Below are 27760 nucleotides of genomic sequence, written 5' to 3' on the forward strand. Positions count from 1 at the left end.
ATGTAAAAAAACAACAACAACAAAAAACACAATTTCACAATTGTAGGGTTTCCAATAAATAAAGGTAATTAAAATCAAATGTTGAAATCGTGCTGGATGTGTTTGTATTCAACCCCGTTAATCTCATACCCTTAAATAAAATCCAGTGCAACCAATTTAAGTAATTAAGTACCAATAGTTCAGATCGTGGTAAAATTGTAGCTCAAATTAAAGCCATAAAAACACCATGTAATAAAAAAGAAAAAAAACTTTTTGACTTGTATGTTAAACACTACGTATAATACAAAACAAACACGAGACCCTGAACACAGCATCCCTAATGTGAATCACGGTGGTGGAGGTATCATGCAGTGGGAAAGCTTTAATAACAAAACGAGGTTCTACAGATGATTGACTCAAGCTGAACATCAATCCATGTCACTTGCATCGTCCTTCCATTTCACCCTCTACTTTAAGGTGGTATTTCACCTAAACTCAAAATAAATTAAAGTATATTAAGATTTGTAACTCAAACATGAGAGAATGTTAAATGTTTAAGGAGTGAGATTCCTTTTTTTACACAACATAACTGTGTCTCCAGATGAGAGACAATTTCTACTTCCTGTTTTCTGCACAACCCCGTCTCTGATCAACTCCAAAGCAAACCGTCTAACGGGGGAGATGCAATAAAAAACGCACGGCGAGGCAGCCATGGGAGCAGCGCAGTAATCAAACCGTGTCCAAAGATTGGCTCCAGGGAAATTTTTCAATCACTAACAAGATATTTTCCTCTCACTTTTCAGTAGCAGTCAGAAAAAATTACCGCAACTGTCTTCGACAGCCATCTCATTGCCCACTCCTTCAATTACTTCACCACTGACAAAATTACACCCTGCATATTTTATCATCCAAAAAAGAAGAAGGAGGGAAAAAAAGGGAAGAGGAAAACGTCAACTCCATTTAAAAAGTCCTACGCTGCTGCGCCTGTAAACATTTTTGATGCGAACATTTTTCAATTTATGTACGAGTGTGATTGGTCTGCAAAGGCAGCGCTGCTTGTCATGGTGCCACCCAACGTGCACACACTCCGCCCGGTCACTTGTCATTGAAAAATTGATTTAATTCCAGCTGGTGTTGAGATCCTTTGTCTGTATAAGTTCACCCTGTGTACACATCCAACCTTGATAACCTGATATTTATCAATAATCAATATGTTATAATGTACACCTGCTGATGGAGTAATGCATATGGATGCATTAATCTGATTCCTCTTGCCCTGTGAGCAGCAGTCTGAATGTTGAAGCTTCCAGTTGTGGATGCTAAACAGTTAATAATAAATGAATGAAGTAATTATTTAATTGGTCTCCATTTTGGCATATTCAATAAGTTGTTATGATGTCTGCATAAAAGGACACAACAAGCACATAATCTGCTCTGAATCCCCAGAACCAGAACTCAATTTGGAGAAGCAGCAGTCAGTTTTTATGCTCTGGTAATGTGGAACAAATGCCTAGAAAACTGAAAAACTGTCGAAACACTGAGTTCCTTTAAATCGAGCCTAAAAACCCACTTGTTTAGAGCTGTGCAACTGGAACATTTGTTAATATATTTGATATACATTTGCTTGATGGCATTTGACAAAATGCAATGTTTTATAATTGGTAGCTGATGATTTTATGGTGTAAATCACAGTCAACCGCCTTATTGCTGAAACGCCGCTAATAAATAAACGAAACGAATAAACTTGACTGTTTCTTCTTCAGTCTCTGTTGCAGGTGAAATTCTACAATAATCTATTCTGGAACCAATTACTTATACTGTAGATTTAATTGTTAGAAAACATAAGATTTCTATCCACTCACATACTGAAGCCCCTTCAGCTGAAGGATACACCTGCAACTTTGTGCTTGTGTAATTTTTGTATAAGACAAATTGAATAAAAGGTGCAACTAAAATAAATGAGCTGCCATCTGATGTCAAACGAGACCCATTTGCGAAAAGATGCTAAAAAACTGAAGCGTTTGCACCGGCATCTCATTAGTGCCATTTGCTCAGCAAATGAAGATTTACAAGCATGTGCAGCTGAGCGGATTCCCAATTCATTGAACTATGATCAATCGAAATAAAACAAAGATTGTTCCAGAAGGATACAGTGCTGCTTTACAAGGAAATAATGCCAACTGCAGCTACGGAGTTGGTCACTGACAGAAAAATCACATGCACCACAAACATTGCTCATTTCTGCAAAGTGCAACGTGCCACAGGCTTCAATGTCAGCACTTGGTCAGCCACAGCCTGAATCAAACGTTTGCTCTGACACTTCAGAGAGGTTTGTGCCATGGAGGATGCTGGCTTCCAAGAATATCATTATATTTTGGGGAAAAGGAGTGATGAGAATGGTGTGCAGGGTTTTCTCCAGAAAACTTACTAAGCCCGCTGCTAAGGCAGTCATCCAGCCGGCGGCCATGTTTTTTAGTTAAAAAATGTTTCAAGTTGACAGGAAATTTGAAAATATCACTCGACAGTTATACATTATTGGAAGACTGGAAGATTAATACTTGAACATCAACTACAAAGTCTTAAAAATAGGCAAAGATTAAACAAAACTGAAATAAATAAACAATGCTAAGCCTGGTGGGGGCACAAGTAAAGCCTGGTGTCCAGCCAGGCTTATGTGAGAAACCCTGGTGTGAATAGTGTTCATCGCACCAGGCACGTGCAGAGGGGGGAGCTGGGGGTGCTTGAGCACCTGCCCTTTTTGCTCCTTGCCCCCAAGTGCCCTTTTGGTCAAATTCTTTTATTTATTTTTATTTTTTTGGTATTATTATTTCCTAAGCCCTCTTCTGACACATAAAAAACATGTGCTAAAATTATTTGCTTTTTTGTTTCTTTTTTGTACAACATAATAAGCCGGTCTTATTGTTACCTTTGACCTTCTGCCCGTGACGCATGACGCATTTGCCTCTCGCGCAGTGAGATGAGGCGGCTAACTGGAGCTAAACGTAGCAAACGTTCCAGATTACAGAACAGTTTTTGGTGAATTAACTATTCACCAAAACATTTTTGGTGAATAAAGTGTAGTAGACTTGCTACTTATCAGATGACGGAAAACGTTGAACGTATTGTTTCTGCTTCAGCACAGAGTCGCGGTTTAAGCAGAGAGGTAATGAAATACAACAGACACTGACAGGCCTCTGCGTCTAACTTTCTCTGAAGAACTACTGAGCGGGAGGAGACAGCCAGGTGAGGAAAAACTGTTCTTATCTATCATTCAGTATTTTTATCATACAGACATTAGGCTGTTGTTGTGATACTAGCTAGCTGCTAGCTATCGACTTTGCTAGCAAAGCTAGATAACTAAAAAGCTCCCCTGTATCGTTAATGATATCAGTCATTCTTTAGTATTTATTATGCAATAAAGGCACATCGCCCGTCCAAAACCGATCATCTCCATAATGGATATATGTCTTCTAATTTCCTTTGCTGCATAACGTACATTTCATTTATTCAGGCATTAGGTAAATGTATCTTGAAGGAGAATAGCACTTAAATAAAAGTCCAACAAGGATATTCATTTAGAATTAAAAATAACTCACCCTGAATTACCATGATAGATATAATGAATGTAATAAAAGTGACATTAATGAAGGGAAAAAAACTTAATCCAGACTTTAAGTTTAGGGTCTGGTTCGCAGAGTATGAAGTTAAATTTGTCTCCCAATTATTCAATGGAAACAAAAACTAACCTCAGTTAAGTAAAATACAATTGTAATCACAACTTTTGGAATTGTAATGATTCCTTTTAAAAAAAGTTTTGTTTAAAAGACTTTTTAAACTTAAATAACTCATTTTTTACCAAACATAAACATTTATTTGCACAGGTCAGAAATCTTTTGTCTTGATTTTAGGCCCTGCTCAAGACGTCATGTGAGAATCACAAGCAAAACTTTGAGTCACAAACAAAAACTTAGAATAGCAAGAAAAGATTTATGACAAGCACAAATAAGTTTGTTTTGCAAAAAAAGTTAACTTCATGAGTCAAAAATGTGTGATTTAATTTTTTTTTTTTAATTTAAGCAAAATTCAGTAGGCTTTTCTCAGGGTGACATGTATTAACAATTCATTATTTGCTTTTGTTTTCTTTTTTCTGCAGTTCCACGTTAAAGTTTGATGCAGCTCTGCTTTCCTAAATGGACCATCTTCATCTCCACTGCAGCAAACAGGCAGCTCTTTGTTTTATAGATTACAGTCCACTAAAAGGTTGCATTGTGCCCTTGTTTATATTTTAATAGTGTAATTCTGTAAAGACAAAATATGTCTGGTGGTCCAGCTCTGATTTACATATCTTGCTAAATTGCGGGTTTGAATATTGCAATACTTTCCTATAACAAAATAGACCTGCAGAAAGAAATTACTAATAAAATATCTTACATAGGCATAGTGTTATGCTCTATATGGAGATGTTCGTTAGCTCTGATTGTATATGTCACATTTTTGTAATTTATCATTGTTTATTAAACTCTGAAAGCTGAGTGGCTTTGTTAATATTCTGTCCTAGAAGGTGGTTAGATGGGCCCTTTTTGTCGTTGAGCACCTGCCCCTTTAGTGGCCTCTGCACGGGCCTGCATCGCATCCTTTTATCACGGCTCTGTTAACAGTGATCACATGATCATCTCCGACTAAACAAAATATAGATACTGCTAGTAGAAATACAACGGTATAACAAGGCCTTAAACGATCAGAGAAAGCTCAGATCATTCTCTTTCTCCGTAACTTTAAGCCATGATGTATTACGCATAATAATATGGTAAGAAAGAAAATTTTCTTTGCTTTCCAAACTGTGATTTTTTTTCTTTAAACTTTCGAATACCTTAAAAAGTGCAATCAACCCGAGCCTGGCTGCCATCTTTGACATGGTTTGGCATTGACTCAAAGACTGCCTGCCTGCAGCTAAAAATGAGCCTCTTATGAGTAACAAGCAGGCTGTATAATCTGTTTTAGAACAGGTATGATAACCAGCTCAGACACAAATCCATTTAATTCACACTCCCTCGTATAAACTGATCTGTTTAACCAGATTCGTCATGAATTATTCTAACTTTTATATCACACTTCCAGGCAGAACCTCACAGTTAAAATGATTTAATGTGTCAAGTTTTGACATTTCTAATCATAAATCTGAAAGTGCATTGACCCTCTGCAGCATATCCGAGGCGTCGCTGCGGGGTTCAAGCGTTCAGAAGTGCAGCTTCTATTTGTGTATGTCACACTTACATTCGCCCACGTGTTGAGATAATGTTGGAGAATGACTCATTGGGCTTTATTTTACATCTGTGTAGGTCTGAACTTATGGTTTCTGCCCTAATGAACTCCAGACTTCATATCCATCTTTGTAATAAGGGGTTAGTGCGCTGAAACTGTAATAACTCTCGGTGTGTATTTCTCCACGGAGCTTTCTTATGACAGTCTGATCTCAGCCTACATTTACTTTCTTAGTCATCTTCAGCTTCTTTTTGATTTTCCATTTATGGAGCAGAAATGCAGGCATCTTGTGCATGAAGGGAAGGCGTAGTTTAGTTTTTATTTAGCCGCTAGCTTGAAGTGTGTTAGCTTAGTTACCGATCGTCTTTAAATCGGTTAACCAGTTTTATGCTTTGTCATGCGTGTTCATATTTTCCGTCTATTTTTTCTCTCTCTCATTTTTGTCACTTCAAAGTTTCACTTCAAGTGTCTGAATTTTCTTGCTTTTCCGTCCCTCTCCCACTCACTTCCTGATGTTGCTCATTCTCCCTTGAAAGACTTCACTTCTTGATGGCGGCATTATCACAGCAACCTCTTGACAAACAAACCCCCACTTACGCAACAGAAGCACGCATACAGAAGCACACACAGACACACACACACCCAGACACACACACACACACACACTGCGTAGGCTCTCCGCAGTGCCTCTACCTCATTGACCACAGTATATTACTTCATTAGCTATAGAGCAGATTTTACCGTTTTAAGTGAGATTAGCTTTCTTTGTCTCCTCCTGGCCTCCAAAAAGCCCCGTGCCATAAACATTCACTTCAGACGCAGAGCCAATAACCTCAATGTCAAGTAATTTTATGTTTTCCTGGCATTTTTCTATCCGCAATTCATTCCTTTATTCCCTGAGAGTGCGCGTGCTGGATGGACTCCACGACCATCTGACAAATTGTGACTCTGATGCTAAAACTATGGCCGTAAAAAAACAACAACAAAAAAAACACAATCCCAGAAGTCAAAAGCTTCTGTTATAAAGACACTTTCATGAGAACGGTATGACGCAATTTACTAAAAAGCTCATGCATAATAAAAAAAGCACACTGCCGTATTTTTGTATATTTAACAACACTATTGAGTAATATATATTAAAAAGGAAAATTGCAATATTAACAATCAGAGCGCTTCGGGGCAGTTTCTATAAAGGGCAGCCATTTGTCTTTCTGTACAGAGGCAAGTTAAAAAATTTAAGAGGTAGACCGGCTCCACCAGAACTCCATTTTAAACCTTCCGAGAAATTTTCAGCCCAATTGATCATCGCAGTTCATTGCACGAAGCAGGGAGCCTGTGCAGGCCCAAAGAGAGGAGGAGGAGGGGGAAATCAGAAACACTAAACCTGTCCATCTGGGCGCTGCTGCGTGGGCCGCTGGTTCACCCTGACCGCGCGGCGAGAGGCTGATGTGTCGCTGTAATCTGACCCAGTGATGATGGTGCAACAAGCTCTGTTTGTTTCCATATAGTGGTGTTGTGAAATTAATACGTCTTCTGCTGGTAAAATATGCGTCGTTTTACTTGGTCGCCATTGTATTTTTCACAGCTGGCCGCGTACAAGCTCCGGGACCGGAGAGCATTAATCTGAAAACGTAAACTGCGAACAAACACACGGCTATGGGACTACGCTTTGATTTTCAGGAGCACAAAATGACTTTCCCATTCGACAAAGAGTGACGTAGATGCTTCTTAACGTACAGAAGTTACCAAAAGTCCATGGTGTGTGATGAAATAGACAATCTGACCAAGATAAATCATTTTAAAACTTTTTCTACCTTTAGTAGAAAATATTATGCATATTTCAACTGAGAAACAAACAATTCTGTATGCAAAGCCCTAAACTTATGACTCCTTTTATCATTTTTAGTGTTATACTTTTAGTAAAGTGTACTCTTGTCTTTTTGCTACGGTCTCATAAACTTGTCTCTTGCTCGCTTACCTTCGTTATTTCCTCAACAGGTTAAACGGTCTACTCCTCTGTTTGCACTGTAACAAGTCGAATCACACAACTTTATATTGTGGTTTCTTGTTTTGATTTATTAAACGTGCCACAGAAGCCCGAACCCAACCCGACCAACAAGGAAATAAATTTGGCTCAACCCGGGTCGGGTTCGGGTCAGGCTCTTAAATCTAGACTCTACTGTGCAATCATGAGCTGTGGAAAAGAAATGTCCTCACAATTTGATGCATGTTCTGCAAGGGAGAGCCATTGAATTTCGCCAACTTAAGGCGAGAGATGATGATTTTGCAACTTTTTATTCAGATTTTTTTGCCCTCCAACCGATTTGGGTGTTTTTTTATTTATTCCTCTAAATATATAGCACACTTATTACCGTATTTTTCAGACTATAAGCCGCTACTTTTTTCCTAAGCTTTGAACCATGCGGCTTGTAGCCTGGTGTGGCGTTTCTGTGGATTTTTCTTCAACCACCAGGGGGCGCATTAGCAGGAAGTGAATCATTGAAAGTCAAAATTAGAAATCAAAGAAGTGCTCATTTTCATTTAGAACAAGCACATGCTAGCAGCAGGCACAACGGAGAAATTTCTTCAAACTCATATGATGCAGCTTTTAAAGTTTTACGGGCAATCAGTCTGGCGGTACAGGAAGGAAATAGAGCCACTGCTCGTAAACTCGGCGTGAACGAATCCATGGTTCGGCTTTGGAGACGCAGAACTGCGTCCTTAATAAATCCAGTAGGTTTATTAGGATGCTGCCCTCTGCTGGGTCCCTGTGGAAAACCGAGAGCGGCGGAGATACCAGCTGCTTATAGTATGGTGTGGATTACGTACGTTTCCAGTTAGTTAGTTTGTTTTTTTTAATTTGTAGGTGCTGCTTATAGAATGGTGCGCTCTAGAGTCCGGAAAATACGGTAATTTATTTTGACAATGGTGTGAAGACTAATGTGTCTTATTAATCAGTCAAACTATTCTGCTAAATGTCACACTGATACTTCATTACAGTAGTTGATATATACCAATATCCAACGTAACATAATTTTAATCTGTAGTCATGAAACTGTAACGTATACGGAGGATTTTTTAAATATCTTACCTTGAGATCTTGTTAAAGCGCTACAATTAAAATTCCACTTGTATAGAATCGGATAAGAGAATAGGAATAGGGTTCTTATATGTAGCACAGAATAGCAATCAGACCGAGCAGCAGTCATTTAAGCTTAGAGAAGCATTTTGTTCGTGAGCTAAAAGGAGGAGAGAAAAAAAGTGAATGAAAAGAAAGGAAGGAATCCTGCTAGCAAAACTAATAGAGTTTGAAATCAAAGCGGGATGTAAATATGTGCAGTTGCCTGAATGAGTAGGTTTGATTAGGACATTTAACACAAATGTTCACATTTCTTTGATGCATTTTTCTCCCGTCCAGCTTTTGGGCTGATTCCATTCAGCTCTCCTTGCAGCTAAAGGGCAGTGCCCCGTCTGTGAGCCAATTCCCAGAGCTTTCTGCGATGGTTTGTGAATTATTCATTCAAACATGATTGACTGCAGGATTGAATTACGGGATTGATTGATCGGTGGGCTCATAAAATGGGATCCCGATGCCCGCTGAAACCTAAGTGTGACTTGAACGACTTGAGTGGAGAGCAGCATCAGCAAAGCTCTCTGGTTATGGTTGACCGTCAGTTACTGGTAGTTTGCAACAAGGAGTCGGTAAAGTTTTGATCCTGGAGGATCTTTATCTCAACATGCCAAACTGAGCAAAAGAAGAAAAAGCCGCTGCGCTCAGGAATCATGCTAACACCGACGTCCAGCTATTAGAAACCGAAGAGAAGATGGAAAAACCTGAAAAACAGTCACAATAAAAGCACAAACGCGACAAATGCTGACTGGATATTGGAAAAATACTTTTGTCCAATGAGATAAAAAAAACAGCTAACATGTCAATGTGGGCTTTGTTGGGATTTGCTAGGTTGAACTATTTCTTATTTAATGGGCTTCGGTTCTCTCTCACTTCTTGTATGAGGATCAGTTGGTACTGAGAAAACCAATTTAAATTGTGCAACAAGTCCAAGACCCATGAAGGTCCTAATTTGTACAATTCCTACAAATATAAATTTTTGCCATTTCAGTAACCCACACGATTTCATCCTTATTCTCTCCTGCAACATGAGGAACAGTTCACATGCCTATTTATTGCTTAGATTACCTTAAGAGTTGTGATGTCATCAAGAAAGTATGTATTAAAAAATTAGTAGAGCGCATTAAGCTCTACTAATTGTCCTGAATCTGCTGCAGTATTCATGCAACATCCAAACCTTATTAGATAGTAGTACCAGTGTTGTAGTACTCGAGATCGGTCTTGGTCTCGAGACCATTTTTTGATGGTCTCTGTCTCGTCTCGGACTCGCCCGCTTTTGGTCTCGGGCTTGTCTCGGGCGCTGAGGACTCGTCATTTTATTTTAAGACCGGTCAAGACCGCAAATGTGAAAATATCACGAAACGTACAGCACACTGTCCAGTTTATTTGTTAACATCGTTATTTTCAGTGGATGCAAAACGCACAAATTAAAATCCAAGCAATTACGTGTTCCTGTTGCTCCCACCTAGTCCGACCATCAGAGGAGTCGTCAGTTCACCATATGCAACAAGTTATGATGAAAATAAGTCATTAAATTGTTTTCAATGATAACTGTATAGATATACATGCGTTGTCATGGTTTCAAAGTGTATTTAAAGCAGGGTCTGGCTGCAGCTGGAGTCGGCTACAACACGTCCGTGTAAAACTCATTAACCTACTTAACTGCTAAGTCAGGATGCCATACAAATGTTGATAAAGTGTATGATGATCTACGTCATGATTCTATGTTGCTGATTAAATAAAATTATATGGTAATATAATTTTTTTTGACGTGTCTGACAGATATAGCCATGAGTTGTGCTAAGCATATGGTGATCTGACAGCGTATGCTAACCTGACAGAACATTGTTCTTTGTTCTTGTAATGCTCTGCGTACACTGCAGTAGTTTTGATGATTTTATTTAATTATGTACGTTGCTATTTTTTTAATTAACAAATAAACAAAACACAAGAACGAAAGAGCATGCAGAGCATGCACATTACTCTTTCACTGTTTTCGTTCAAAGTGACAGCTGTAATGTGTGCCATGGTGTCAGACTGCCTCGCTTCATGTAGCGGGAGAGAGGGTGAGAACAGTCACGGTGAGCGCCTTGTGCTTGGTTACTTCATGCTTGTTGCTCCTTGGTCAGTGTTCATAGTTGAGCGTTATTTACCATCAGGGCATTGCTTCAATTGCTATGTTTAATGGTGCAGAGAGAGAATGGTGCTATGTTTAATGGTTTCGTTATCTTTTTAGGGATGGCACGAGACCACCGCAGATTGTAGCACAGCGATGGAACACTGAGCAATCAGTTTGTTCTGCTTTTAATATTGGTAACATGTATTAAGTATTTAATATCTAGGTGTTTTTATGGGAATATGGATCTTTTAGATCAATTTGAGAAGTAATTTTGATCATATTTCACATTTTATCGTATCATGTAGCGCGGGCCGCTGGTCTTGGTCTCGACTTGGTCTCAGACCCTAAAAGTCTTGGTCTCGTCTCGGTCTCGATACGCTCTGGTCTTGGTCTTGTCTTGGTCTTGGGTTAGGTGGTCTTGACCACAACACTCAGTAGTACCGTTTAAGTTTAAAAATAATAAAGACTAAATTCTGCCTATCCTTTTACCTCTAGAAATCTGCATTAAATATTTTACAAGAACATCTTTTCTCTTGGTTTATATTCTGCTGGTTATTAAACATACCTTACATCTCTCAACAAATGACACGGAAATAAAAGAACAAATCTTTTCTCTCCAGCTATATGCACTCAGCTGCTATCAAAAAGCTATTTTTCAATAGTTTTTTCAGAGTAGTGCAGTATTATAATGTTAGAGAGTATAAAAACCACTTTCTTCATGGTTTGCAGAAACGTACGTATCCACTGTTACTGTGGTAACTGCTAGAACGCTGCATGCTGAATTGATGCTAATGCAAGAACAATATTCAGCCAAATATCCGATTTGTGCAGAAATGTCTTTGAATTGATTCCAGCAGATTACTGTAGCAGTGGTTTCAGTCTCAGGCTCCGGTTTGATCCTCGACTGTCTGTCTTGTCAAAGCAAAACAAATCTCTGCATTCCTCGGCTTTCATTAATGTCTTGCTTTATCCCTCAAGGTTCAACTTTCAGCCTCGTTTTTTAAGACTCTTTTTTCTGTTTGTGTATTTTTTTTTGTACATTTCTGTCTTGCATCTCCCTGTGGAACTAGCACAATCCCAGATTAAACAGAAATATTCACTACTTGTTCATATGCGTGCGTCTGTGTACAGCCTCTTATGGTTTTATTTTTCTTTTTACACTCCATCCATGTTCCGCCTAATCCGGTGTCCTGTTATTTCCTGTTTGCAGCTGATGACCTCCAAGCCTCCAATCGCTGTAACACTGAGCAATCAGGTTTCCAGGAAACACTAATCAGATCCTAGATATCCCAAACTGCTTTTTCATCCTCCATCATCAAAGAACCCGACCCAATTGTCAATTCCAATTTGGTGCTAAGGGAAGAAAATAAAGCTGACTGCCTTTGGGAGTTTCCTTAAAATGTGGAAATTAAAGAAAGTAGCTTCCAAGCCTCCACTTCTGAAGCCATTTTAAGACTCAGTGAAATAAATGATAGTCTAAGTCATGAATACCAAAACTGTGTTTATTCAAAACTACTCTGTGGATCTGAGTCCAAGCCCATCAGTGGAAGCGGTTGCAGATTCAGACATTGTTACTCTCCACCCAGGGCGTAATTCAATTAGGGGTTGGCTCCAGTACTACAGAAAACAAAAAATGACTTTGATGGACCTTCCAAGCAGTTTGAACTGTCTTGTTGCTGAAATGTGCTACACAAATAAACTCGATTGATTGATTCAATCAGCAGTCATTCCCGTTACGGGAAAAAAATAAAAAAATGCTAACCTGACCTCACTCAAATCCAATAAACAGAAGCTGAACAAAAAAAAAACAAAAAAACTTGAAATGACAAAATGTTTTTTTTTTTATATATAAAAAGGTAATTAGCTTTTACTTACTGTGTTTCAAATATAAAAACTGAAGTAAGCAACACAAAAAGTATATGTTTTTTTCCCCCCACAAATTAGCAGAGAACGTAAGATGTTTAAGAATTGGAATGGTGCTTTTTCATCACATATAATAAATAATAAACTTTATCCAAACATTTCAGGAAAATATCTGGTGTTATTGTGGGAACCCATTGTGTGCACGTTTGTTTCTTCTTGTCCAAGTTTGTGAAAAAAACAACAGTAAAGAAAGCCACAGCACAGATTCAACTCCGTAGATTTATATTCAGTTAAGACCCCCCTCTATGTGTGTGTGTGTGTGTGTGTGTGTGTGTGTGTGTGTGTGTGTGTTTCAGCTGACATCACAACACACAGTTTGGACTCCTTGTTCCACGGTGGTCCGTACTGTAAATCCTAACACCGCATGTGAGACCCAGTAAGATTACCCTCACAGAATGCTACAGGAAAGCCCCTGGGTGCTCAGATTAATGGAAAGCGGCGCGTGGCTGAAAGAGTCTAAACAAACAGGCAGTCTGGACGGCTTTCCTTCTCACGCCTGCAGAACAGTTTGTCCATCTGCCAAGATTTTAATATTCAGCAAGCACAAAATTACCATCGCAAGATGCCGCAAGATAACTTCAACATCAGTCGTCTCATCCTGACTAAACATCCTTCAGATTGTTAATTGAAAGCATTCAAAAGCGTCTTCAGCAGATTCAAATATATTTCAAGATGAAGCTATATAACTGGGAATATTTTATATATGTCATTATTAGTCAGTTTATTAAACATAAAATTGTCCCACTGTTTTATGGGAAAGTTACTCTGACATATTACTTCAACTAAAAGATTAAGATTAGTTCACTGCCAAAGGCTTCATACACTTTCAAGAAAAATATCATAGACAATATCCATTTGTTTATTCAAATTGCAAGATAATTGATCACTTAAGTTTTTAAGAAATTAATCTCAACTTTGCTGGATTTTGTCAGTGGAGGTAAAATCACATTAATGGAGAAGAGCGGAGAAATCATCCTTCAACTTTCAGCTTGATCAGCGAAAACGCAATAATACCGCCCACCACAAAATCACCATGGCAACAACACTCTTCCTTGTGGAAGTTGCTACAGCAGGAAGAAGACTGAAAGTTAGCTTGTTTCAGCATCTGTGAGGTCAAGGGAAGTACAAACATGAAAAAAGCTTTTGAAGAGGAAACAAGTGTTTTCTAAAGCAGCGACATGTGACAAAAAAAAGAAAGACAGCAAAACTTAAAACAGATAACAGGAAGTATAAAGACATCACGGCATAGCGGCTGTATTTTCTTAACCTTCAGCTGGATTTGGACAACCATCTTTTGTAATCTCAGAGAAGTAAGAATCTATATTATCTATGAAAAACACACAGAGACGGTGGTTTTTGAGGCGTTAGCCATGCTAACTGTGCTAATTTCTAACATAAGAGGAAAAAAATACGAGACTTTTCTGTTGTTGATCACACAAAAGCCAGAGCACAATATTTCAAACAACAGTCTTAAATCCCAGCTCTTTTCTTACAAAGAAATACGAATTTGCAACATTGCCAATTGAATGCCTTACAAAAAACAGAGATCAGGAACCAGACAAAAAATTCTAATTTCATTTCTGTGCATTAAGAATTTTATTTAGGATTATTTATGAGGTATCTTTCTATTCAAACTTTTTATTTTCAAACTGATGGGTGTCTACTTTCATTTTGTAATCATGGCTTCTAGTTTTCCAGAATGTGACACTAAAACCAGACCCATTTCCATAGAGATGGCTAAAAATAGGAAAGACAAGAGAACATGTCATTCAGGTAAGGCAGAGGTTCCCAAACTGTGGGGTGCGCCCCCTAGGGGGGGCGCCGTGCCATTGCAGGAGGGGTGGGGGGTGACATCTGGATGAAAAAATAAAATAAACATGAACGCTGTATGCGCTGGGTCTTTACCTTAGAATCGCCAGCTCTCTGTTATTCCTATGTCAATTTGATATAGTAGGGGCTTCCACACTTCCCATATCTGTGTCCTCTGTCACTTTTAGCAGCAATTAACATGTCGTAACCCGTTGTTCCGAGCCGCCTTTAAACGCAACATCAGCACTATGACGGGTTTAGACCTGTGCAGCAGCGACCTGCTGCTGCTGTGCAGAGCTACGCATGTGTGTTTGAATCATGGCAGCAAACCAGCAAAACGCAAAGAACTTTTCACAGTTTTTCCCCCAAACTAACCGACTGTTGAGTAAAGCTGTTGGATGCAGGTAAAGTTAGCTAAAAGATGACTAGCCAATATCAATACAAGCTTGTTAACAAGTAGCTTGTAGGCTCCTGATGTTGTTGTCTATGTTCAGCTGCGATTCATTTTGCCCCCAAAAAAGTTGATTCCTCCCCCCCTTGTTCGTTTGTAGCCGGGGCGAGTATAACAGCGAGTCTCTAAGAATCCACCCCCTTCGTTCACACACATCGTTCAACCAGCTATTTGTAATCCATAGGGGGGGCAGAAATTGCTTGGAAACCACTGGGGGGGCCCAGGAGAAAAAGTTTGGGAACCACTGAGGTAAGGCATGTTCCTCAACAGCGAGGTCATTGCTGCAAATTAGCTCATCCCTAAAATCACCCATATCTACACTCAGACAGATTAAACCTGTGACATACATGTTTATGTCTTATAACATAAACATGTTATAAGACATGTTTATGTCTTATAACCATGCACACCGAGGAAGACATATTTATTCTCACTGTTTTTACAAGTGTGAGGCATCTTGGGGTCGCGGCGTCTCCACAATAATTTATTTTAAAAGCACTGGTTCCGATAATTAGAATAAGAAGATCTGGCATCCGCCAACCGAGTTCTCATCTCGACATGTTGTTGCTTTCAATGTTTCATTTTATGCGTGGCCTCTGTCGCCAGACAGTTTCATTTAGGATTCATTTAGAGGCTTTTCTTTTGGAAATGTGCTCCTCGCATGTTTTGGTGACCACAAACGCTTGTGTGTAACAGGGAGAGTAATATGTCCTGCATATGTATCCAAAAAAAAACTAGAGAGAGAGAGAGAGAATAAAGAAAGAGCATCATTTGGAGACACGGAGCTGCAGCGTGCATGAGTCATTCACGTTCAAATGTGTATTTTCTCAAGTCAGTTGGCAAATATATGCGCTTGGGCTGGCACGCCGGCTGTACCCTACTGGCTGCCAGCTGTCACTCAGGAAGACGGAGAGATGGCGGATTGAGAGGGAGAGCGGGGAGAGATAAAGGGGGTGGTGATGATGTGAGGACACGAGCCCCGAGGCTTTCTTCCTCTCTTGTTCCTCATTTGTCTCTGCGATGATAACAGAAAACATGGCAGCTCAAAAGGAGAGAGGTCGACATCAGAAGGCGAAAAGCGCAGAAGAGAAGGAGGAAGGCGAAACGGGAGAGACCGTGACATTTTTCAGAGTTGTTAGCAAAGCGCGCCGGCGACAACACTGGGGTTCCTAATGCATTAGCCCAAATGAGCGAACCTCAGGGTTCCCCTCAGCGATCGCTATGAACGTGATTTTTTATGCAGACGTCCAATTGCTTTGTTTGCAGAGGGTCGCACGCTTTAGTCGCGGCCTCTTGCAGTATTTATTACAGTTCTCTTCTGACTAATTAGGATGGGCTGGGGGGAGAATAAAGCTCCTCTGCAGAAAGAGGAACAAGAACTCATTTTAGCCTGAACAAAAAACAGGCATCCTTTTGGGTCCAGATCCTCTTTTTTTTCTCCCTCTCTCTCTCTCTGTCTCTCTCTCTCCAATTAGGAAGAAACGGGCCCCTGCTTCTCATGCCAGCGATGACAGGCAGGTTTCAAAACGCAATGAAAGAACAAATTCATCACCGCCAGTGAAAGAGGGCGACGTGAGAGGTCTCTCTTCTGTGCCACGCTTGGCAGTGAACACGGAGAGCGTGTAGAGTCAAGAGCCGAAGCAAACTCTGTGTACTGTACCTGTTAGAACGTCACGACAAGCCAACCACGGCTACTGCAAAACCCAACATCTTCAAGAAAACACCATTTCCTGCCCCAACATGACAAATGAAGTGGGGAGGGGGAGGGAGGGCAGTTGTACGCCTCTAATGGCGCCGGCTGGACGAACAGCACGCCGTCCACAATCTGATGTCATGGACTTTTACGGCATCAATCAACCTGCGGCGACGGAGCTGGATTTTCATAGTTGCTCTGAGAAAAGTGTCAGCAAAGAGCTTTATTTGAAAATACATCATACGTCCGACAAGCCGTACATTGTATTTGACAGGAGGAAACCCGATACTCTGTGCTGCGCCGCAGCACGCTTATTGATTCACAGCGTTGCATATCGGACACGCACAAGCTAGCAGCTCACGTTCCGCTTTATAGGAAATATAAATATTTTATATATCGAGCTTCCGAGGTTGCAGACGATTTATCCCATTTTATTTGTGTATTTTGGCAGCTGACGTCATGTGCAGACTAATTACACAGAGTGGCGCAAACTAACCTTTAAACCTCAAAGAGATTCATCTGGAGACTTCAAATATGCTGTTGGACTTACAAAATACCAATATCCCATAATAATCATGTTTTTTGACATGCTGATCTGTTTTATGATTATGTTTATTCGTTTTATGTGTATGTCAGAGAGAAATATCAAATAATGAAGGTTTATTTATTCTAAATCATCTAAAATCATCTTCTCGAGGTAAAATGTTGAATATTTGTTATATCTACATTCTGGGAGTCTTTATTTTCTAGACTCGCCCATCAGTAAGGCACTGAGGAATAACTCTTGTGATTGGTTTAGATCAGTCTCCTTTCTCATTGGCTGGAAAAAATTCTGTTTTTGATTGATTGATTGATTGATTGATTGATTGATTGATTGATTGATTGATTGATACCTGTTAATGTAAATCTTGTCTGATCCAAATTATGCAGAAAGCTTTGATCCAGTGAAGAAACTTGACCTGATTGATTCAACCTGGACTGATCATCCTGTCCACCTGTGGCTGTGATAATTGCTTGATTAACGCAGTGCGTTCACCAAGATGTTTTAACCTATTATGCTTTCTTGAACAGGTTAGAATCGATCTATAGGCCATGCAAACATGTTCATTACATTTCTTTGCACAAAATCATTCTTAGATAATAAGATTTTAGCTCTTTTTTCATCTAAATGAGCTGTTCTAGGGCCTCTTGTCATATAAATCCAACTAATTTGCTGCTGACCACGCGCCTCAATCAGTCTCAATGTATGTGAAAATAGCTGCAATTATACAACTGTACATCTCTGAAAAGCAGTAGTAGACACAGCCAACAGCAATGCAGCAAGTGGTTTCTGAATGATAAGTCAACAACAAAACACTTGTCTTTTCCAGCAGCCATTGTACAGAGCTTCCAGCGAAAAAACCAGCTGACCAAAACGTGCTGGAGCTCATTTTACAATTAATATTAACTTATTGCCAAAAAATGTCTGGGTGATGGTTGTTTTTAGGGCTTTTTTTTTTAATCCAAATGAAAGTACAAACATGCAAAACGCGTATTTTACATATTAGGTCCACGTTTAATAAACGCTGCAAGATGCCCTTTTTGTGGTTTTTTCCTCACCTCAGACCTGTTTTAAGCCTTTGGTAAGTTTTTTAGCTTCAAATCCAATGTGAGAAAACTAATTTCCTCCCAAGGCGACAATCACACCAGTTTGAGTCCCTTTATTTCCTTTTACAGTTAGTTCATAAACTCCTACATAAGCATCAAAATAATATCTTGACATCGGAAACTTAAAGTGACATGAATTCACTTGTAGGGTCTTTAATCAGCTCAGTCCCTGTGTAAATATATTAATTTCTTAAAATGTAAGAAGTCTTTCCCGCTTCCTTTAAAAGTGCAACTGTGAAAAACTTAGTGGAGAAACGTGATTTATGCTCATGTGATTTGGATAACCATGAAGTAATTTGAGTAACATTAAGGTCGTTTAATGTAGCTCATACATTGTGCTGCATTACAAATAAAACTGACGATGCACACTCGGTCTGTTCATAAGAGACTGAATTCTTTGAGACACTGGCTCAGTAGATGATTAAACAGCACTTACTAAATTCTGCTGGATTTATTTGCTTTAATGTCAACAAATGTCAGTCCTTTTGGGCTGGAAAAAGCTTCCTCCGTCTCTTATTTAGTTCAGAGGCTTGGCAGTTTTAAAGCAAGCCCCCATCAGCTACTTCTGGTTTTTGTAATAACAACTAAAGGTCACAGCATTTTAAATGCTTTTAAATAAACTGATTTTGTTTAAATTGGTCAGGCAAGTATTAGTCAGTATGAGCTTCACCTTAGGCCACAGATTCCAGGTTTTGTTTTTATTATATTACACATGAAGATTATTAATAAACTGCCAGGGACATATATAATACCTCAAAATGTTTCAGCATGTACATGCGCAGGTCTTATGCAGCAGTGTGTTGTGTTATATATATATATATATATATATATATATATATATATATATATATATATAAGAAAAGATACTTGTGTCTTCTAATTCAGCTAACTTGTTTTTAAAACTGCATTTGTTTGGTTATGCATGTTTTCTAATATATTTCCTTCCTATGTGTAGCCTCAGCCTGTTACTGGAAGGAAGACGGGATGAATATTAAAACAGTTTCAGTCTCCAAACACAGCAATCTCATGTACGAACAAGAAAATATTGCCAAAGGCAAAAGAAATAAAAAAATAAACAGACTCTTTTGAGACAAATTGCGATTCTACTCCAGCTCAGTTTGCTCTCACAAGTAGCTTTAAGCTATTGATGTCTGTTCCTGCAAGGGGCGGACGTTCAACGTTCAATTGAAGGAACTTTTGGATTTACGAGACGTCATATATTTTGGAGCATTGCTGCACTGTAAGGTTTCACCAACATTCATCTTTAATCTGCCAGGGAACTGGTCCCCATTATCACAGCATGCAATTTTCCCAGTTTACTTATGACAAGTATTAACCATGGTTCAATTTCAGCTAGCTTGTAATCAATAAATGGCTCTTTTTTTAAAAAACGGACATGTCACCGTTTTAGTATCTTACATACATGAATGAACTGAGCCACTTCTTTTTTTAACTTTATACAACCTTAGTGTTTTCAGAATGATAAGTTGCCTTATGGCAAACATTTCTTCCAGTTGATTCATATCATATCACTCATTAATCACATTGTTCTCAAAAGTTATATCTGTCACCTGTAAGACAATTTTTCAATGGTTCAGTTGCAGTTAGCTCTAACTATTTATGTAGTAAATATTTTTTTTATTTAAATGATTATACATCATTTTTAGACAACTATTTAATATTTTAACTACACATTTAATATGCACCTGTAGTAGTAGTTGATTTTTTTCTATCAGTTTTCTATCAAACTGAATAAAACTCCATAAAGCTAAACGGCGGATGTTAACAGAGTCTATTAGCTTGCTGGAAGCTGATGTCTTTTTGTCAAACTTTACCTCTAAATTAGATTTCAATAACTTTATCTATTCTGTAACTTAATAATTTTAAAGATGTCATTGATCTAGTCAATCCACTGTTTCTACAAGCTAAGTGGTGTAAGCTAACAGAAAAAAAAAACATGAGATGATATCAAAGCAATGCTTCTCTTTTTGCTAATCATTTTAACAGTCCAGCTTCACTTTCTGTACATTTTTAAACATAACATTTAGCTTTTTAATGTTAAAAGAAAAGAAAAACCATGGCATTACTTTCTAGATCTGGTGTTGGGTCTTAACTCTGTTTGAAACCAAGCAGCAACATCTTTCTTTTAATTGTGCTCCTCTTTCCACAGAAGCCTAACTGAGACGCATCCCAGCTAACCCCTGGTGTACGGCTAACCGAGCTTGGAAATGGAGGCCCAAATTGAATGATGTGCCACCCCACTCCAATGTCACCATCGATCTTCACAAACAGCTGCCTTGGCCGTTTCAAATGGAGAAAATTGTATCTGCCAACAATATAAGCAACACGGGCACCATTTTCCAAATATAAAACTCAAAAATAGAGCCAAGCCCATCACTCATTAGAGGGGTGGATAAATTTACATTACATCTACTAATAAGCTAATTATCAGTAGATAAATAACCCACTACTCACACTATTTCTTTCAACTGACAAAAAAAATGAATGAGCTGGGTCAAAGATATTTTTGTTTTACATATTTATGCTAAAAGTGAGAATATTTACAACTCCCCAGTGGTTTGTAATGCCTCACTACTAAATCATATATGATGTATTTTGCAGTCAGCGTTGCAAGAATCAGCGGCAATTACAAGACAACTGGAAATGTTTTCATCTCCCTTCATGTTTTATTTGCCTTGGAAGCGTTTCGGTTTGAGGAGCATGTGCTGATCCTGTCATTCCCACCCCGCCAGATAAACAGCAACTCGTAAAACTCGGGCTTCTGCCGCGCAGGGTGGCAGGGAAGTTTACAATAAATGTCTGGATAAATCCACAAAACGCGCCGTTGCCAACTCTCCTCCAATGAAATACGCTAATGACCACTCGAAAAGTCACACTGCGAAGCCGAGGCGACGCCCTAATTTACATGTGGATTAGGTTAATGGCTATTTATTAGCGGAATGAAGGAACTTACAACAAGATTACGGGGGAATGAATTTTGCGACTTGGAAACGGGATAAAACTGGGTTGTGGAGATGAGGGACGAGAGGCGCCTTCTGTCGCAAAAACAAAGTCTTACAAAGAACCCGGTCCAGTGAATTTGAAGTTTTAAGCAGCAGCTTAATGTGTGGTTACCCTGCAAATGTTCAACTAATGAATTTTTAGTCATGCCCACAGATAGAAGCTGTAGCACCACCAAAAAGCCACAATGGCTCCAAAACACTCTCCTTCACCTCTTTCCCTTTCTTTCTCTTCCTCCACTTCAAAATGCTTTCAGTAGACAAAACCAGGGATCTTATTAAAATACCTGACATGGGTAAATTAAAAAATATGGATTATAAAATACATCTTCAGTCGTTCTAAACCACGGCGTTCCACTGGGTTCTGTTCTTAGTGTTGTTTCATTTCCTTCCTTTTCGCCATCTTTTCCTCATCATATAGGCATGTTTTCTGTCACAGCCTTTTCTATAGATATTCAGCTTTCTGCTACATTAGCGCAGCAGTTAATCATTATTTTATTCCCTCCCACATGTATGGATGTGATTCTGTTTCTACGCCTCACTAAAAGGTATTTTCAACTTCATTTGCCGCTTGCCCGAAATGCACTTCAGCGTGAAGATCCCCATAATTTTTCTCTTGAAGCTCAGTTCTTAACCTGCCATTTAAATATGCTAGTCCATTTTCTGTTTCAATTACATCTTGCACATTTTATGTAGCTCGTCTTGTTTTGCCTCTCTGCTGTGGCAAAAAAAAGCAGGAATTACAAATTTTGTAATAACTTCAAATCAATATTGAGTACAGATGCTTTATGGCAAAATCACTTTCATTTTAGCGCCAATATCTGTTTTAAGATGGATTCTTTGTTCTCACAGATTTCCACCTGCTGCCCAACACACACACACACACACACACACACGCGCACACGCACAGTCGTCAATTCTTTCACCTCCAGTAGCAACAATGGATGCTGGCGAAGGCTGTCATTCCTCTAATGACTGTGCTGTCGTGAATATAATGGTGATGCCGTTGCGTTTTATAGACAGGAAGTCCTCACAGTCCCCATGCGAGCAGAAAGCGCCGACACTCAGAGCCACCAGCAGCCCCTCGCCGATCTCAAACGGCGTCACGTCCATCCAATTCTGCGAGGCTGCTCTGCAGCCATGCAGAGGAGGATGCGATGGGGAAAACAAAACAACGTGGAAAAAAATAGGAGAAGGTGGAGCTGTGATGTTGCAGATATGCATCCAGCTGATCCCTCTCGATCTTGCTTGCTTGATTTCTCAATCGCCTGCTGCGATATCGTAAACGCATCGCCTCCTCAGCCTGTTTTGAACAGCTAAGCCGCGACTGTTGCGTGATGTGTTGTGGTGGCTAATCTGTCAAAGATCAGGATGAAATGATCTGCCCATCAGTCAATAACATCAATACGTCAAACGTCAGCCGGTAATGCAGCCTCGCTCTCGCGGCCGACTGAAACGAGCACTTATGATTTAAGACGAGCTTATCACTGGCAGCAAACAACGCGGGCCTCTGATCTGCTACAGGTTGCCAAGTGAGGTACTCTTACAGCTCTGGTCATTACTGAAAGTAAGCCTGAAGGCCAAATGCAATTATAAACGGCTCCCTACACATTACCCTGCTTATTGCATAAGCTGCAGACCTAAAACATTGCGTGCCTGCCAGCGTATTCTGTTTCTACCATTTTTCTTGAGCGACGTAGGAGTGATTAGCAAGCACCTTGGTATCTCATTCTTGAAAACTTTCGAAGCTGGAATTAATTGCTAAACACAAAACCAATCTGGAGTATTTCTTTAGCCCATATGATTTGTTTTTGCTGTGTCTACTGGGAGACTCAACATTCTTCAAAGAACGCCATTTTGTAGCACGTAATGCCTCCTGATCAGGCTTCGCTGAACCTTCTCATTTCACAGGTTGAAACAGGAAATGCAAAGATGGTACAAATGTGCAGCTAATTAATAGGTGTAAGAATTATTTACACTTAAAAGTCGTGATATTACTTTTTTAAAACTGGGCTGAGTTAATATTTTGTTCATTTGCGATGGCATTAGCCTTCATCAGCTTTAAAGTACTTAGCACAAGCTAGCGCAAGGTTTTTTTTATTCAAATAAAATTAATCACATTTAACTAATTTTGTTGATGTAAATATGTTCATTTTAGTAGCAATGACATAAACCAGTAAGATAATAATGAACAATATCTCTACACCAAAATAAATAACATTTTCCAAAACTATGATCCTTAACTGCACCTAAATTTACCTCTAAAAAATATTTAGTTTAGTCCAATAATTATTTAAGGAGTGGGGGTATCTCAAAGCTGCCTCTCACAACCTGGTGGTGTTAATGTAAAATCCTGACCCCAACATGGCAGCCATCGCTTTCTCCCAGAAGGCAAAGCTCAGAGCTGGGAGTGATGGCAAACCCCAGTGGTGCGGAATCTCTTCAATGTCAGAAACTGTACTACTGTTATTTTGGGACAAACAACTATTAGCACAGTAGAACAGCCAATTAATAGTTTGTTTTAGCAGCTTTCAGTAAATGCATGCAGCCATGTTGGACACTGAGAAAGGGATTGGTCAGTGAGCTTCGACTTTTGATTTGATTTGGATTTCTGGATTCAGAGTGTTTTAAGGGGGGGTTTTCCGACTGAGAACTCAGAAAATCCAACTTCCGACTTCAATTAAATTTGTCATCAGGTCACTAAAAATAAATTAATATATTATGGTGTCTTTAGGTTTTTAACATGATCATTTTTAAAGCAAAATATTTGTACTTAAGCAAATAGTTTTATTACAGGTTTACTCATCTAAGTTGTGGGTTTATTCTTTTCGACTCATGCTTTGGTATTGATAACATTAGTCATTAGGCATTTAACCCATTTTGGGGCTGGCCTGCGTTGGATTGGTCCATATTTAACCCTAGAATGAGCCAGCATAACAACCTGAACCGGGTTGTGGGGGGTGTTTTGTTAACCCAGCAGTTTCTAATAGTATGAACAGTAAAATATGGAATAACATAAAACCGAACAGGCAATCAGAAGTTTTGTTCTCCTGCAATAAATCAATGTCCTCGGTGGTGTAAACAGCGTTTGGCAATAACTTTAAATCAAACATCAAACGCGACGCATCACACAAAGACTCGTAACACTACAAAGACTCCGCCTGCAACACTTTGGATCTGCTCTGTCTGCAAATGAACAAGACACAGCCTTACCATTCAATAACCATGTTAATACCAAAACATCTAATGGCACTGGAAGAGGCTGCATTGTGCCCAGGCGGCTCATGCATTTGCAAATCTCAATAGCTCGCATCTATTGATGTGCGATGGAGAAATGCAAATCAGTTCAGTAACCCTCAGCAGTATCAGCGGCAGAGCTGCTAGAAGGATTTTGCTGTATTTGTATTTTTTTAAAGGTGAGTGGAAGTCGTATGACTGTGCAATGTAATCAGCGAGGCCATTCAGCACTGCTGCCATGATTACTGCCAGACGGAGGCCTCGCTGCCAGCGAGTCAGAGGCCAGCCCGTCCAAGAATACCTCTTCCAGCATCCACAAGATGAATTCCTTTGGAGATGCCATCTGTTTGTCTATCGCCCGAGTGCTACGAACACAGGTTAGATCAAGCCGTTACATCAGGCGTGTCTCTAGCCTCTCCTCATCCATGTGAGCTCTGGTTTTGTTTTCCTCTCCCCCGTTCGGTCCAGGAGATTAAGAGAGCTGCAATATGGAGGAAAGCCGGTGGTGTTGATCATCTGGATTGTTCCTCTGCCATGATCAGAGAGTCCTAGTTAAATTTTGGTCTTGTTGGTGTTTCAGAAGCAGCAACTGAAGCTATCCCACTGGTTCATTTTGCCCAAACGCCATTTTGAACCTTTGTAGTTTTATGTTTTTTTGTACCCCAACTTTGTGCCAATGGGTATCTCTTGGGTCTCTTAGAAACCCTTAAAAACTGAGAATTTAGCTTTTTTTGTGTGTGTGTGTGTGTGTATTTGATTCATCTAAAGAAAGGAAATGTGCTTTTATGATTTCAACATATATCATCAATCAGTTCCATCTAGTTATTTTGTATAGATAAGATCTTCTAATGTGTCGTAGTTTATACAACTCAGAATGCCAAAACAGGGATCAAAACCCAAATAAATGGAAAATTTTGAAGAGGCAACATAGAGAAATAAATGATACATATTGAGAGCATATGTATAAATAATAATTCCCATAACCCATGAAAACACTAAGCTACAAAGAAAAATAAACGGCTACATAGCAGTTTAAGTTAGTAATAATGTGCAATGAGATTTTCACAGAACAACCTTGAATCTAAATACCACAGTCTCATGACCTGTCTGTTCATCCACTGGCCAAACCTGCTTTCCCTTGTAGGAAGGAGGGAGTCCTGCACCACACACACACACACACACACACTTAAGGGTCCAATTTAGAGGGACCTATGAACCTAAACGTTGTGTTTTGGGAAGCTGGAGTACCCGGAGAGAACCTACAACCTTCTTGCTGCCAAGTAACTGACACACTTTGCACAAAGATGTAAAAGTAGAAATGCCAACAGCTTTGCTGCTTGAGTGTTAAACCATCACCATCCACGTGCTTCTGTCGGCTAGCTGATCGCTGTTATCCATGATGAAAATCTGTTTGTAGTTTTTAAGCTAAACTTCGGCACAGGTGTAGTTTACTAGGCCTAGTTTGCCAACAAAGATCCCAAATTATTTGCGTACAAAAAAGAAGCGGGAAGGGTAAGAAAAAAATGGCAACATAGTTACACAAAGTGGATGGTGCAAGCTGAGCCCAAATTGTTCAAATAGGAAGGCAAACAATGCAAAAATTAGCTGCATTATTATTTATCATATTTTCTGCCCCATCAGTTTACACTTGCTCACTCTCTTATTCTGTAAAGCTAAATATTTCTCAGTTTTATGTTTAGATTTGGATCATGTTGTGTTGGTTTCAGCTGTTTTACAACTCTAATGACAATTTAATGGGCATAAATGGTGGTAGCATATGTGTGTGTGTGCGTGTGTTTGTGTGTGTGGAGGGGGGTGATGCTGTTACAGACATTATAAACGCAGTAATTCTGTCCACAAGTCCTTATCAGATAAAGTAAATGGAAATCTAGCAGGGTGGGGTTTCTGAAACTTACCTGATCAAGTTGTTGATTAATCAACACCAGAGGGAAAGGAAGGAGATAAAAGTCTGCACTAATCATGGAGAACATGATATATCAACAGTACTACTAACTATATCTAGAAATAAATTATTTGGTTAAAAGCATTTGAAATGTTCCAACTGGAAAAAAAACAGCCTTACTGTGCTGTTTGATGCTTTTGCATGAAGCCAATCAATCAGTGCAAAATCCCTGAAGCTTTCATGCTCTCCCCTCTTTTGTCAGATTTTTCTTTCTTTGCTTTTTTTTTTTTTTTAAATACCCACGCTGGGCCTTCGAACCAGAACCCAGTCCTCACATCAGGCTGCCAGCTATTCACTGACAGCCGCATCCTCAATCATTTGCCTTGGCATTTGCGGAGAGCCGAATGTATTGTCTCGCAGACAGACCTAATTGTTTCTTGAACCGTGCCATGAATATTGGTTGAGTAAGAAAGAAATAAAGAAAAAAAAAAGGGAGATACTTGTTGGGGCTACAGCGCGGTAAAACACTCCTGAGGTGATTTTTCTTCTTCGCACAGATCGGATGACGGAAAAGCATATTGGCAGTCGGGGCACATCAATCAACGCTCACCTACCGGATAGTGTTCGGGGCTGCCGCTCTTTCCCTTTTCTCCCTCCCTTTCAGTCTCTCTCTCCTTTTCCCTCGGCTGGTTCAGGCAAAGTCCCCCGGATTTGGCCACCTTTCTCCCCCGCACGCTGTCCTCCAGAATCAGGTGCGATCGCAATCTCGCCACCGTTGTATTCCCATATGTGGACGCCACCGCAATTATGAATGCTCCAGTAGATGAGTGACTGGATACAGCCCGTGTGATCATGTGCTGCCAGCCCCTTCCTCTCCTCTTCCCTCTTTCTCTCTCTCTCTCTCCGTCTACTCTGTGCAACTGCTCCCTCCGCCCGATTATCTCCCCGCTGCGGCACTGGCTGCACGGTAATACGGAGGCATAAAACGAGCCGGACTCGCCCGCAGAACTTGTGCGGGGTTTATGATGGTAATTAGTCACCGGAGCGGTCCGTGCTCGCTCATCCGTTGCAGGCTTGGGAGGGGAAAAAAAAAAAAATGCGCTGGCTCTCATGTGCTATTTGCACTGAATAAATTGGCCCCGAGACGCGGAAACGTGTTTTATTCTCTGAAAGAGAGAGAGAGAGATGGGGGGTGGGGTGGGGGGAGAAGAAGAAGAAGAAGAAGAAGAAGAAGAAGAAGAAGAAGAACCCTCCAATGTTCCAACTGAGATTGGTGGAGAAAAGAAGGACAACATTGATGAAAGCCTCTATGCACGCTCTCAACATCTGTCCATCTATGATGCATGGTTTAATTTGTTTATTTAAATAAATATATATAAGTGCAGTGTTCAGTTTTATATGTGCCCCCTTTACTTTGATGCCCCTAAAAGAAGTAAAATAATAATGATCAAAAAGTACCTTTAGAAGTGAAGTGGTCTCTATCTATCCATGGATAGATAGAGATCTGTGAACACTGTGACCCCCTGGCAGAGCTGAAACTTAGGCGTGTTTCTCAGATACTTCGTGTCAACTCGTGGAGCTTTTTGG

At 39.7% G+C, this 27760-nt stretch overlaps 1 protein-coding gene across 2 annotated transcripts in view; it reads right to left on the reverse strand.

Annotated features, from left to right (window-relative positions):
- Positions 1–27760, reverse strand: part of flrt1a (fibronectin leucine rich transmembrane protein 1a) — a 73606-nt gene that overhangs the window by 34301 nt on the left and 11545 nt on the right. The window contains exon 1 of one of the 2 annotated variants that reach the window (XM_017308710.2): positions 26788–27292. The exons of the other annotated variant lie outside the window; for it this stretch is intronic. The gene's annotated coding sequence lies outside the window, so the exon portion shown is untranslated. Of the gene's footprint in view, positions 1–26787; positions 27293–27760 lie in introns of those variants that run through there. 2 annotated transcript variants of the gene reach the window in all.

This window comes from Poecilia reticulata, chromosome 14 (genome assembly GCF_904066995.2).
Source record: "Poecilia reticulata chromosome 14, P_reticulata-male-v2, whole genome shotgun sequence".
NCBI lineage: Eukaryota > Metazoa > Chordata > Actinopteri > Cyprinodontiformes > Poeciliidae > Poecilia > Poecilia reticulata.